At 47.1% G+C, this 12919-nt stretch overlaps 1 protein-coding gene across 1 annotated transcript in view; it reads left to right on the plus strand.

Annotated features, from left to right (window-relative positions):
- Positions 1-12919, plus strand: part of LOC309490520 (uncharacterized protein) — a 327836-nt gene that overhangs the window by 292618 nt on the left and 22299 nt on the right. The gene's annotated exons all lie outside the window — the stretch shown is intronic.

The following is a 12919-nucleotide window of genomic DNA, read 5'->3' on the forward strand; positions in this document are numbered from 1 at the left end:
ATTAGGATACATGAAGTACATGATATGACATGACGCACTACATGATACAAACCTATGTCTGTATCAAATCAAGTATATTGATGTGTTTCAAGTGTTTTTCCCTTTTTACTTAAATGATTTCTTGACATTTTTTAATAATTTTTTTTATTTTTGTATTGCTCTCTGAGAATTGTATAATGATCATTTTCTCTATGATTCTTTACCATTGTTGCATAACGTTGCCCTCAGGCAACAAAAAAATATTTTGGGGTGGGGGGGTTGGGGGAGGGACATTTTTCAATAAATCAATAAAATGTTCCCAAATGAGCCAGGAAATGATGTGAAATAATTTTTATCATGTGTCATCAAAATTCATGCAGTAGAGGGTTAATATGCTCCCTGTTTCGCTCCACAAATGACGGGGTGTCACCGTGCAGCTGGTTCAAAACTGTCCCGCGGCTTTGCGGAGCATGACTGACCATGTACGATTTTTGCTAAGGTAGCGCCATAGCATGGGGCTTGCTTGCTTCATGTTTGTCGCAGGCTTCTCTGAGACGTTTCCAGTTCTTGTAGCCATCTTTAATAAAAGCAAACTCTGTGTGCATCTCCGGAAAATGTTTACACGCCTTGCATAACACTGCGTCCCGTTCTTTGCTGTATTCAATCTATTTGAATTTCTCATACCAGTTGCTGTTGAATGAGCTGCTGAGTGGTTTTCCACTTATGCCAGTAGCCGGAAATGTTGACAGCTTTGGCTGAGTGGCAGGTTCCTCCAATGCCGATAGATCGGATGGCGTAGCGGTTGTCTCTTTGGATGCTGGTGGCGGTCTGTGGCGGTGGAGTGCAGTGTCAGCCTTCATGCTAACGTTAACGCTAGCATGACTTGATGAAAATAAGCCACTAAGTGTCTCACGACCATCCTCCTCCTCCTCAGGTATGACATGGTCCAAAAGTATACCATCATCTAGAAAAGGTTTATTTTTTATTTTTTTAAGTGTGTCAATGATAGCTGACATCATTGTCATAGCTGAGCCATAGCTCAGTTAGGTTGCCGCTGCTACCTAACGGTTACGGAAAACTGCCGCCACTTACGCGGTGTTGCGTGATAGCATCACTGGACTGACACGTTATATGCCGACATAATATTTTTCTTATTGAAATAAATAAGATGATCATGATCTTAAATCATCAAATAAATTGTTGTACTATTTTACAACATGAGAATGTTTATTACTATTTTGTTAGGATTATTTATTTAATATCTGATATGTGGAGGTTGTGTGTTTTTTCAGGGTTCGTACTAAGGTGCTTAAAATGCTTGAAGTACTTGAATTTGACTTGAAATGTATGATTTATGAAATGGAACTTAAATCATTGAAAGACAATATATGTGAAATTAGTGTTTAATTTTATTGATAAAGCAATCTTTTCACACAAAATTATATCTTTATCAGATAGGCTGAAGCTTTAAAGCCATTTTGCATGGCTATGAGTGTGATATTGTTAATAAATATCCAAGTATATGATACAGCTTTCATTCTTCAGGTCAATCATATCCATGAGATGGAAAGTCTGTTTGAATGCGATATCTTTGTCATAGTAACCTTTCAATGGTTAAAGTTTCCACAGTCATTGCACTTTATTTTGTACCTTTATTTTATTTTGTTTAATTTGTTTATTTGTGTAAAAAAATTTTTTTTTCGTTTGTCGACCCCAGAGGATTAACTTTAGCCTAACCATAAATTGTGATTAAAATATATATGTGATCACTCACATCAAGATGCCGCTGCGGTGGTGGAGGCGGGCGGGTATAGATATATACTATAGAATTCGCCTTGGCTACTGTTCATTGGAACGAAACCGTAGCCAAGGCGATATCTAGTGTATATATCTATACCCGCCCGCGCCCTCAGATCATTTGGACGCGGCTGTGTTCAAGAGGTAACAACGATTTAAATACTGTTCGTTTTCTCACACAAACCGCTCGTTTCGTGTCTTAGGCCATCAATGTGTACTTACAACAAAACTTGACAAAACTTGACTTACGATGGGAAATTGTTTAATTTGGACGATGTGGAATTGTTTTAATTTGGACTCTGTGCTTGCTCTTTGAGGTGGTGACCATAGACCTGCATTATTTGACTGACAGACAAGAACGGTTTGACCTAAAAATATCAAAATTGAAACTACTGCGGAAAAAAAGACACCTACATCTTGGATGCCCTTGATGTAAGCTAAAACATGCCAACATTTTATTTCAAAGTGAACTATCCCTTTAAATATCTCCTGCAGTTCTACACTGTCAATTTTACATTGCACAAAATGGATCAAATTATGATGACCATGATGAAGCTGAAGTTGAATTTACTTCAGGGAGATCTTGCTGAACGTTTTGATGTGTCCCAGGGTGTGGTGAGCAGAATTCTCTCCTACTGGATTGATACAATGGAGGAGCACATGAGAGTCTACATTCCATGGCTGCCACGCGAAACAATACGTAGTACGATGCCTCAGTGCTTTAAAGACAACTTCCCAAACACCACCTGCATTATTGACTGCTCTGAGACAATTCTGCAAAAATCAAACTACCTTGACTCCAGAGGGGAGTCATATAGCCACTTTTATTCAAACAATACTCTGAAGTATTTGGTTGCCATTGCCCCATGTGGACTTATTATGTTCATCTCCCCTGCTTATGGGGGAAGATATAGTGACAAGTTTATTCCCCCTAGCTTTCTGGACTATCTTCAGCCCAGTTATGAAGTGATGTCAGACAGAGGCTTCACAATTTGTGATTTACTGTTTGATAGAGAGGTAAATCTTATCATGCCAGCATTTACTCATAAAGGTGGACAGTTGTCAGACGAGGATGTTACAGGCACAAGGAGGATCGCCAATGTGCGCATACACATGGAAAAGAGTGATCAGAAGGCTCAATGTGTTCAAAATTGTCTCCCAGACTGTCCCTATTAACATGGCACACAAAATGGACAAAATCCTCAGAGTGTGTGCAGCGCACATCACTACTACTAATGAAAATGAACGATTTTATGTGTGAACGCCACTGTAGAGTTCTCTTACGAGAGGTTCTCTCGTATTGCGTAAGTAGCTTACGCTGCGGGAAAAGTCATCTTTCTCGAGATATGAAGCCAAAAATGATCCTTAATTATCCTCCAACGCAGTGCAGCAGCACGCAGACCTAGAGCAGGCTATCTAGCGTGCTCATAGGCTGCCCTGCGGCAACTGCAGCAGCCTACCAGTGAGCCTAGCGTGACGTCACGCCCAATGGGGGCGCTCAGCGCCCTCACGCGTCACGGCCCGTCAGAAGGGGCGCGGCTTAGCTTATAAAAGAAGGCTCGGGGGCTGCTTTCTCTGATTTTTGTCTCTTCAGCGAAGCTCTCCGCATCGCTGGACTCTGAGGAAGCCGTCGTCGAATCAAGCGACCTGCAAGCCGAGGATTCGCCTGAGGAAGCCGGCCGATTTCGCCGCCTTCAGCATCCCTGCCTGCTTCGCTATCCGGCGATTATATCCTTTTATTGCATTATTTAAACATGCCTTGCATTTCCTGCAAAGCTCCGCTCAGTGACAGGGACCGCCATGTGATCTGCGCTCTCTGCCTGGGTCCGGACCACGCAGCCATCGCCCTCTCTTCGGGCGGCTGCGAACTGTGCGAAGAACTGCCGATGTCGACCCTGCGGGCTCGACTCGCCTTGTTCGACGCTCCCGCTGTCTCTCCGTCTACCTCCACCGGGCCGCGTAAGAAGAAACGCCGCTCTCAGAGGCCACCGGAACCTGCAGCAGTAGCTGAGCGCTCGCCGGAGCCCCTCCCGCGAGCCTCGCTATCTCCGTCTCCTCCCCCCCTGCCCGCACTGCCGTCGCCTCAGAGGATGAAGCGGACCACGCTGCTATCGCAGACAGCTGCTCTATTTTAGCCTCGGACAGCGAGGAGTGGTCGGGTTCTCACCGCTCCTCATCCTCAACACAGGAGTCTAGCCGGTCCCGCTCCAGTGTCGACGCGGAACTTCTCCGCCTCCTCACCAAAGCGGTCGACCAATTGGGACTCGACTGGTCCCCACCGAAGGCGCCCGCGCCCAACAGGCTCGACGGGTATTTTCTGCCTAGCCGCCGCCAAGCGCCTGCCTCTAGGTCAGCACCCTTCCTGCCTGAGCTCCACACTGAGCTCTCAAAGTCGTGGAACGCCCCGTTCTCCGCTAGACTCCGCTCTCCGGCCTCTTCGACTCTCTCCCAAGTGGACGGAGCCGCCGAGAAGGGATACACACAAATTCCCCCGGTTAAGGAAGCTGTGGCAACGCACCTTTGCCCGCCATCCGCCAGATGACGCTCAAAGTCTGCCCTGCCGTCCAAGGCCTGCAGGACCACATCAGCTCTCGTCGGCCGCGCCTTTGCTGCCGCCGGCCAGGCTGCTTCCGCCCTGCACTCCATGGCTGTGCTCCAGATTCTCCAGGCCGATCTCCTCCGCGAGCTGGACGAGAAAGGACCGGATCAAGATGCACTGACGGACCTGCGCAGTGCGACAGACCTCTCGCTTCGCGCCACTAAGTCCGCTGCACAAGCCATCGGAAGATCTATGGCCTCGCTCACCGTCACCGAAAGGCACCTTTGGTTGACGCTGGCGGATATGAGCGAATCTGAGCGCTCCGTTTTCCTCAACGCCCCGCTCTCTCCCTCCGGTCTTTTTGGCCCAGCGGTGCCTTTTTGGCCTCTGGGGTCAGTGGGATTGTGGAACGTTTCTCGGAGGTACAGAAGGCGTCGCAGGCTATGAACCTCTTCCTGCCCCGCCGCTCGAGCTCCTCTGCAGGCCGCTCTCAGAATCAGCCTCCTGCACGCAGCTCGTCAAAGCGCTCTGCTCAGCCTCCGTCCTCGCAGCGACGCCAGGGCGGCCGCCTTAGATCGCGCTCAGCCAGCCGCCACAGGCCGCCTCCCCCCGTGGACCCCGACCCAAGATAGCGCTGAAACCTGAGCCTGCGAAGTCCTCCTAGCAGCTGCAAGGAGGAAAAGATGGCTGAGTCCCGCCGCGGCCGGACCGCCATCAAAGCGCCCAGCTCTGTCTGTCCCCTTAGAAAAGGCTACTGCAGCAGCTTACATCGCAGCCAACGAGCCAGTAACACAACTCGCTCGCCTGCACACAAACGCCGTTTTCACGGCGACCCAGAGAAATCTCATAAAGAGTATTGTTTCGGGTTTTCCGGCTCACGCCGAAGGTGTCATGAGTGTAGAAAATGTGCCCACACCCCCGTGTTCACCACTACACACAAACACGATCTCCCCGGTAACGCTCACAGAGCGCACTCTCATAAAGCGGGCACGCGCCGCTCGAGTGCTAAGTGTAGAGAATGTGCCCAAAATTCTGTGCCCACACCTACCCACTGCCCGCTCTGTCACACAGTTATCCCGGGACGCAGATCCTCTAAAGCTCCCAAACACTGGCCGTGTTGCGATTGTAAGCCCTGTGCCCGCTCACGAGCGCGCGCACTTACTAACAAACACGTGAACCCCCATGCCGCTCTCGCGCCACGGGTTTCTAGCAACAAAATGTGCTCCGTCCACAGCGACCGAGCCGTTGCGTGCTGTACAGCTGGTCACCACTGTCTGCGAGCCCCCGTATTCGAGCACCGGCGGCGCGCGCGCCACCCCATCCTCTCTGATACAGGTTCCCCATCCCGCGCAGTGCGGCGATCTGAACCCAGAGACCATTCGACCCCTAGCAATGTGTGCGAAAGCATGGCAAGCTATCCAGGGCGTGTCAGAATGGGTGCTGAATACTATAATGCATGGCTATTCGCTTCAATTCGCTCGCCGTCCACCACGCTTTTTAGCACGAACCGAGACGAGAGTGAACAAGGAAGTGGCGCATCTGCTTCAGGCAGAAATAGCAAAGCTGCTGCACAAGGGGGCTATAGAACAGGTGCATCCTTCTCTGAGCGAGTCGGGCTTTTACAGCCGTTATTTCTTCGTACCCAAGAAGGACGGAGCGCTGAGACCTATTTTAGATCTGAGACATTTGAACAAAGCTCTCATGAGACGGCCGTTCAAAATGATTACAACCAGGCAGATTCTCGCGCAAATTCACCCGGGAGACTGGTTTATCTCTCTCGATCTGAAGGACGCATATTTTCAGATCCAGATAACACCCCGTCACAGGCCATTCTTGAGATTCGCCTTCGACGGTCGGGTATATCAGTACACAGTCCTGCCGTTCGGTCTATCTTTGGCACCCCGTACATTTACGAAGTGCATGGACGCGGCTCTCTCTCCCCTGAGAAGACAGGGGATGCGGATACTGAACTATCTGGACGACTGGCTAATTCTGGCGCAGTCAGAGACAGAGCTTTTGTCTCACAGAACAGCGCTTCTCAGCCATCTGGAAAGCCTGGGTCTCTCAGTCAACTGGACCAAGAGCTCACTACTGCCCCGTCAGTCGATTTCCTTTCTCAGAATAGAACTGGACTCGGTGGCTATGACGGCCAGATTGTCAGAGCAGCGCGCGCGCCGCATTCGACATCTCGCCGCGTCTTTCCAGACGGGCAGTCAGGCTCCACTGAGGACATTCCAGCGAATCCTGGGGCATATGGCTTCAGCTGCAGCGGTGCTCCAGCTGGGCTTACTGCGCATGCGCATGCGCCCGCTTCAACGCTGGCTGAAAGCGCGAGTGCCTCACCGAGCCTGGACTGCCGGCAGCTTACGAGTCAGGGTGAATCAGGGCTGTGTCTCAGCCCTGCAGCCCTGGCTAGCAGCCGAATGGTATCGCACAGGAGTGACGATGGGAGTTGTCTCGCACCGGAAAGTTATCTCGACAGACGCGTCCAACCGAGGTTGGGGAGCGCTCTTCGAGGGCAGACCGGTCTATGGCCTTTGGTCAGACCAGGAGAATCGCCTTCATATAAACTGTCTAGAGATGCTGGCGGTCGAGAACGCGCTCAAGCACTTCCTCCCATACCTACAGGGCCACCATGTACTAGTCCGTACGGACAATATGTCAGTGGTGGCCTATGTGAACCGTCAAGGCGGTGTCAGATCCAAAGTGCTCTGCACCCTGGCGGAACGCCTCCTTGTGTGGGCCCAGCACTCACTGCGCTCGCTGAGAGCCGCGCACGTGCCGGGTCGCCTGAACGAAGGTCCAGACAGACTGTCCAGGGACAATGTTGCCCCGGGGGAGTGGTCTTTGCATCCCCAAACAGTCCAGTCACTGTGGCGCCGTTTTGGCAGAGCGACAGTCGACCTCTTTGCGTCAAAAGACAACGCGCACTGCCCACGGTTCTTTTCAAAGAGCGAGGACGCACTGGCCCAAGCCTGGCCCAGCGGCCCGCTATACGCTTTTCCCCCGGTCTCTCTGTTGCCACAAGTCATCAAGAGAATCAGGGAAGCGCGCCACACGGTGCTCCTCATAGCCCCGTACTGGGAGAATCAGACATGGTTCCCGGAATTAATACGGCTGGCAGACACAGCCCCCTGGCCGATACCGGCGAGAAGAGACCTTCTCTCTCAAGCCCACGGCTCGATCTTGCATCCTCATCCAGAGCGCTGGTCTCTGCATGCATGGATTCTCAACGGATACCCGTTGACTTGCCAATAAGGGTTGTGAACACGATCACACAGTCTAGAGCTCCCTCTACGAGACGGCTCTACACGTCTAAATGGTCCGTGTTTAGTAAGTGGTGCACCGCCAAAGGGCTGGACCCACAAGCATGTGGGGTGTCGCGTGTGATTTGTTTCCTCCAAGAGCTGTTGGACTTGAGCAGGTCCCCCTCCACGCTCAAAGTGTATGTTGCGGCCATCTCAGCCTTCGCCGACTCGGCGCTGGGCCGCGCATTAGGGAGGAACGAGTGCATCATCCGCTTCCTTAGAGGAGCGAGGAGGATGAACCCCCCGCGACCCCCTTCGGTTCCTATTTGGGATCTTTCCCTGGTCTTAGAGGCCATGAAAGTGCATCCCTTTGAACCCATGGAAACTGTGGATATGAAATACCTCACGCTCAAAACCGTTTTTCTGATAGCTCTGTCTTCAGTCAAACGTGTGGGTGACCTTCATGCGTTATCAGTTAACGCCTCATGCCTGGAGTTTGGACCTAATGACTCTAAAGTCATTCTCAAACCGAGGCACGGTTACGTCCCCAAAGTTTTGGGCACACCCTTCAGAGCACAGGTCATTTCTCTCTCAGCTTTGCCGGCAATTGGCTGCGAGGTTGACAGTAATCTCCTTTGCCCTGTCAGAGCGCTGAGAAATTACATTACGCGCTTCGCCGCCGTCAGGCGCTCGGAGCAGCTTTTCGTTTCGTTTGGTGGGCGCACTAAAGGTCTCGCCGCCTCGAAACACAGTCTGTCCAGATGGATAGTGGACGCTATTGCAGCTGCTTATGCGTCTAAAGACCTGCAGTGCCCATTGGGCATCAGAGCCCACTCTACCAGAGGCATGGCCTCGTCGTGGGCTTGGTCTAGCGGAATTTCCATTCATGACATTTGTACAGCGGCGGGCTGGGCCTCCCCCTCTACATTTGTTAGATTTTACAACCTGGAAGTTCCCGCCCTGCAGGCTAAACTTTTATCAGTCTAAATCTTGCGTAGGCCGGCCCACTTCTGTGCGCGGGCTACTGCTGTTGATTAGCTCTCCTGGTTGAGCTGTACTATACAAGGGTTTATCAGTCAGACCGGCCGTGCCGCTCTGTATGCCCTACTATGTGCTTATGTACTTGCGCTAGCCATTATATTGGCCGCCCGGCTCACACTCTTTGTGTTCCCCGGACCTTCGCTGGGACTCATTCAGTGGATGCTGGGCGCGCACGGCGTTGACAAGGGAGTTCCCGCAGCGTAAGCTACTTATGCAATACGAGAGAACCTCTCGTAAGAGAACGTATCGGTTACCTAACGTAACCTCTGTTCTCTCTAGAAGAGGGAACGAGTATTGCGTAACCCGCCGTGCTCGCGCCACGAGCTCATTCGCTTCAAGCGACAAAAACCAGAGAAAGCAGCCCCCGAGCCTTCTTTTATAAGCTAAGCCGCGCCCCTTCTGACGGGCCGTGACGCGTGAGGGCGCTGAGCGCCCCCATTGGGCGTGACATCACGCTAGGCTCACTGGTAGGCTGCTGCAGTTGCCGCAGGGCAGCCTATGAGCACGCTAGATAGCCTGCTCTAGGTCTGCGTGCTGCTGCACTGCGTTGACAAGATTTTAAAAAATTAAGGATAATTTTTGGCTTCATATCTCGAGAAAGATGACTTTTCCCGCAGCGTAAGCTACTTACGCAATACTCGTTCCCTCTTCTAGAGAGAACAGAGGTCACGTTAGTAACCGATACGTTTCCATTCTGCAGTAAAAATTCACATAGCTCCTGTAGAGAGTAATGGATTATGTTGGATATTACCTCAGTATGTGATGAATGAACAGTCAGTGTAATGATTAATCAATAAATTAGTTTTCTACTGTAAGCTTTTGCTGTAATGAAGAATACCGATAAATGATCAAAAATAAACAAACCAATTTCAGCCCATTGTTTTATATTGGTGCGTTGGAGGTCGTATCAACCTGTCATGTGATTTCAACTTTAGTAAGTCATACCTTTTTCAAACTGCGTTTTGAAATTGTGATGATTTGGCGCTAGAGGGCGATGATCCCACAGCAAACACCTGCACTGAAAACACCTAAACCTGTTTTTACGTCAGTTGTGTTGAAGTTAGAACAAATGAATGTAGAGATGTTTTTTTTTCTTCTTTTGATATGTATATATATATATATATATATATATATATATATATATATATATATATATATATATATATATAAATACATAAACCATAAGAGAATTGGACTACACAAATAAATCATAAACTTCGTACTCTGAACACAATCTTTATTTAAAACAGATAACCATAAAAGCCATAAAAGTTGGACCATAAAAGTTGTCCATTCAGTTCTACATATTCAGAATATATTTTAAGTATAATGTAGACTGTAAAAATCTGCACAGAATCGATCACCGCGAGATGCATGCCGGTTAGAAATCCGTCCGAGTTGCGCAGATGTCAACTGACTGCACTGACAAAAGGTAGTAGGCCTATGGGAAAAAATTACTTGATGACGATCCACCTTTGATCTCGTAGGTGTCTGATCCACTATGAGGAGTGAAAACTGTCTGTCTTGACTGAGCTTATTTCACTCCTCCGCTCAATGCAGCCGCCTACAGCATCAGGTGAGGCGCATCTCAACAACAAGCCTACAGAAACAACTCTTACTCTTTGGCTATGTTCAGACTGCCAGCAAAAATATGATTTCTTGCATATCCAGATGGTTTCTTAAAGTCTGGATAGCAAATCTGATTCAAACCACATTTGGAGGTTCTTAAACCTTCTGTCAACTTAAAGCAGGGCTATGCAGTTTCGGGAATTTCTTCGCTGTATTCTCGCTTTTTGCTCACAGGTTTCTCTATAGAGCTCCCCCTACAGCTTCGGAAGAGATATTTGACAACACTGTCGAAAAACTAGTTGGCGACTCTCAGATACCAGAGGCTAGTAGATCAACAACATCAAAGCAGATGGGACATTCTTTAAAACGTCTTCTTCATTCAGGTTCGAACAGTGTGAGGGAGCGCAATAATGACAGAATTTTAGCAGATTTTTTTGCCGTAAAGCAATTCGTTACATCGCGAGACCTGATATCACACGATACTTCCTGACGCTGCGGCCGCCAGCCCGCCGGCTCAAAGTTGCAAGGGTGTTTTTTCCGCTCACAGGCGCTTGGGGGATGCGAGACAGCCATCATTCAACCCGGAAAAAAGTCATATAACTATTCCAATGACTCCGAAGCTGTTCGGTTAAGGTAAAAAAGTTACTTAGTTCACCTTTAAAGTTTGACCCAGTTATTATGATTAAATCTGTCACACCTGAAAGTGTGTCATCTGAACATCACACAAAACATGAAGACCATCAGTTTGATTATTTTCTCACAACAACAACAACAAAATCTTCTGGTGAAGATTAAAAGTGCATTCCATCAAATTATATGGATCCATTCAACCGTATTCGTGCCCTGAATTAGACTTCACATTGGTATTCAAGCATTTGATTCTATGCAGACATTGCTGATCTCAATTGAGCCTAGAATTATTGAACAAAAGCACTTGCTATCTTCGGCACTCATGAGGAAGTGTGCAAGACTATCTCAGGTCTGAGAGAATGCCAAAGCTCAGAGCCCTCAATGCACACTAAATCCAGACTATCTCTGCTTTGGAGAAGTATTTAAGGCTTAGCATATCTCATCATTTATTATGTTCAGGAACTCAATATTACAAGATGTAGAAGACAAACTTTTCAGGGTTTCCTCAAAAAAAAAAAAAAATGCATTATTGGCACTGAGATTTGCCATTTTCCAACCTGGGACTGTCTTGCACACTTACTTCCTGTTAGGTACACATAAGTGTGGGTATTGGGTTGTGCCCAGAGATGAAAGGCAAAAAGCTCTAATATGGAGATGGGTTGGGGTGTTTTATACGGTCACTCATTTAGAATAAGCTACTCCAAATTCATTAACATTAGAACAAGGTTTAGAACATTATTCATCTGAATTAGGCTGTTTTTTTTGTTTTTTTTGTTTTTTGTGAGAAGTTCTTCTGTGCATACAAATATGAAATAATTAATGTAATTATTAATAAATGGAACCCACTGATAATCTTTGACATGCTATGTTCTTCATAAGTGGCATAGGTTAAGACTGCCCTGCCTTCTTTCTGTTATGTTATGTGCATATCATGGACACACAAGAATCATGCCTTGGACACACTGGTACACTCAAACTCAAGACGCACACATACATTTGAACTTCTGACATCTCTTACTTGTTATTATATTTATTAATATGCCATATGGGGTTGATCTTTCAGTATTATGATTGGATGGCCTGGACATTGTGGATGATTCTGCTTTATCTTGTATAAATATGACCCTTCCTCCTTAATAAAGTTTAGAATATGATGGTACTACACTGTCTGTGTCTTGATCATTGATCTAGTACTGATGCCACACATCACAGGGGTCGAGGCCTGTTTCCATCTGATGACTGACATGCTTCAAGGCTGCAGAGAGTCTACCTGAAAACGAATCTAAAAGAATAATGTTGTCTTGGATCAGAATACCTTCGTATCCCCTGATGTTTTCAATTCCAAGAAACACATTTTAGGAATTAAGTTGAAAACTTCTAAACAACTGAGACCCAACAAAACTGCATTTTGAATTGGTTTAGTGTTTAATTCAAAACGTTTTTACTTAGTTATTATCAGCTCTTCAGCTCCAGTGTCCTCATACTTTAAACCTACTAATCTCAGTTAAACCTGCCTGTGTAATTCTGAACACTTTCATTATCTTGATCTGGAGTTTGTTTGGGTTAGAGCTGAACTTACAGTCTGACCAAAATCCCAACATCTGTGCAAATATATCAAACATTTAGTGCAAATGACTATTTTATGAATTAGCATTCAATAGTGGTTAAATCAAAATATAATAAACTTACAATAATTGACCTGTTCTTTATCACATTAATTTAGCAGATGGTTTTATCCTAAGCGACCTATGGAGAAATACAAGCGATTCATCTCAAGGAGGCAATGACATAAGAAATGCTTGCAATACAAAGTTTCAAACATTGTCCAGAAAAGTACAAGATATAGAACAAGGGAAATATGAAACTGGAGAAAAATAGGTTGTTTTTTGAGTCACTTGCTCTGCCTTGCTTAAATGAGCAGCTCATTCAGATGTGTTTTAACATGATCCTCATTCACATGCCGAGACGAATAAGTTATCACGATTTACATTTTTATTTACGTGATATGATGTACATCATCTTATGAAAAGGCTATAAATTGATTATTAATGTTAATACAAATTATTATCTTAAGGACAGATCATCTGCTGTCATGAGAGTCATAGAGAGACTCGGA

The sequence above is a fragment of the Leuciscus leuciscus genome (assembly GCF_965113295.1).
Source record: "Leuciscus leuciscus genome assembly, chromosome: 25".
NCBI lineage: Eukaryota > Metazoa > Chordata > Actinopteri > Cypriniformes > Leuciscidae > Leuciscus > Leuciscus leuciscus.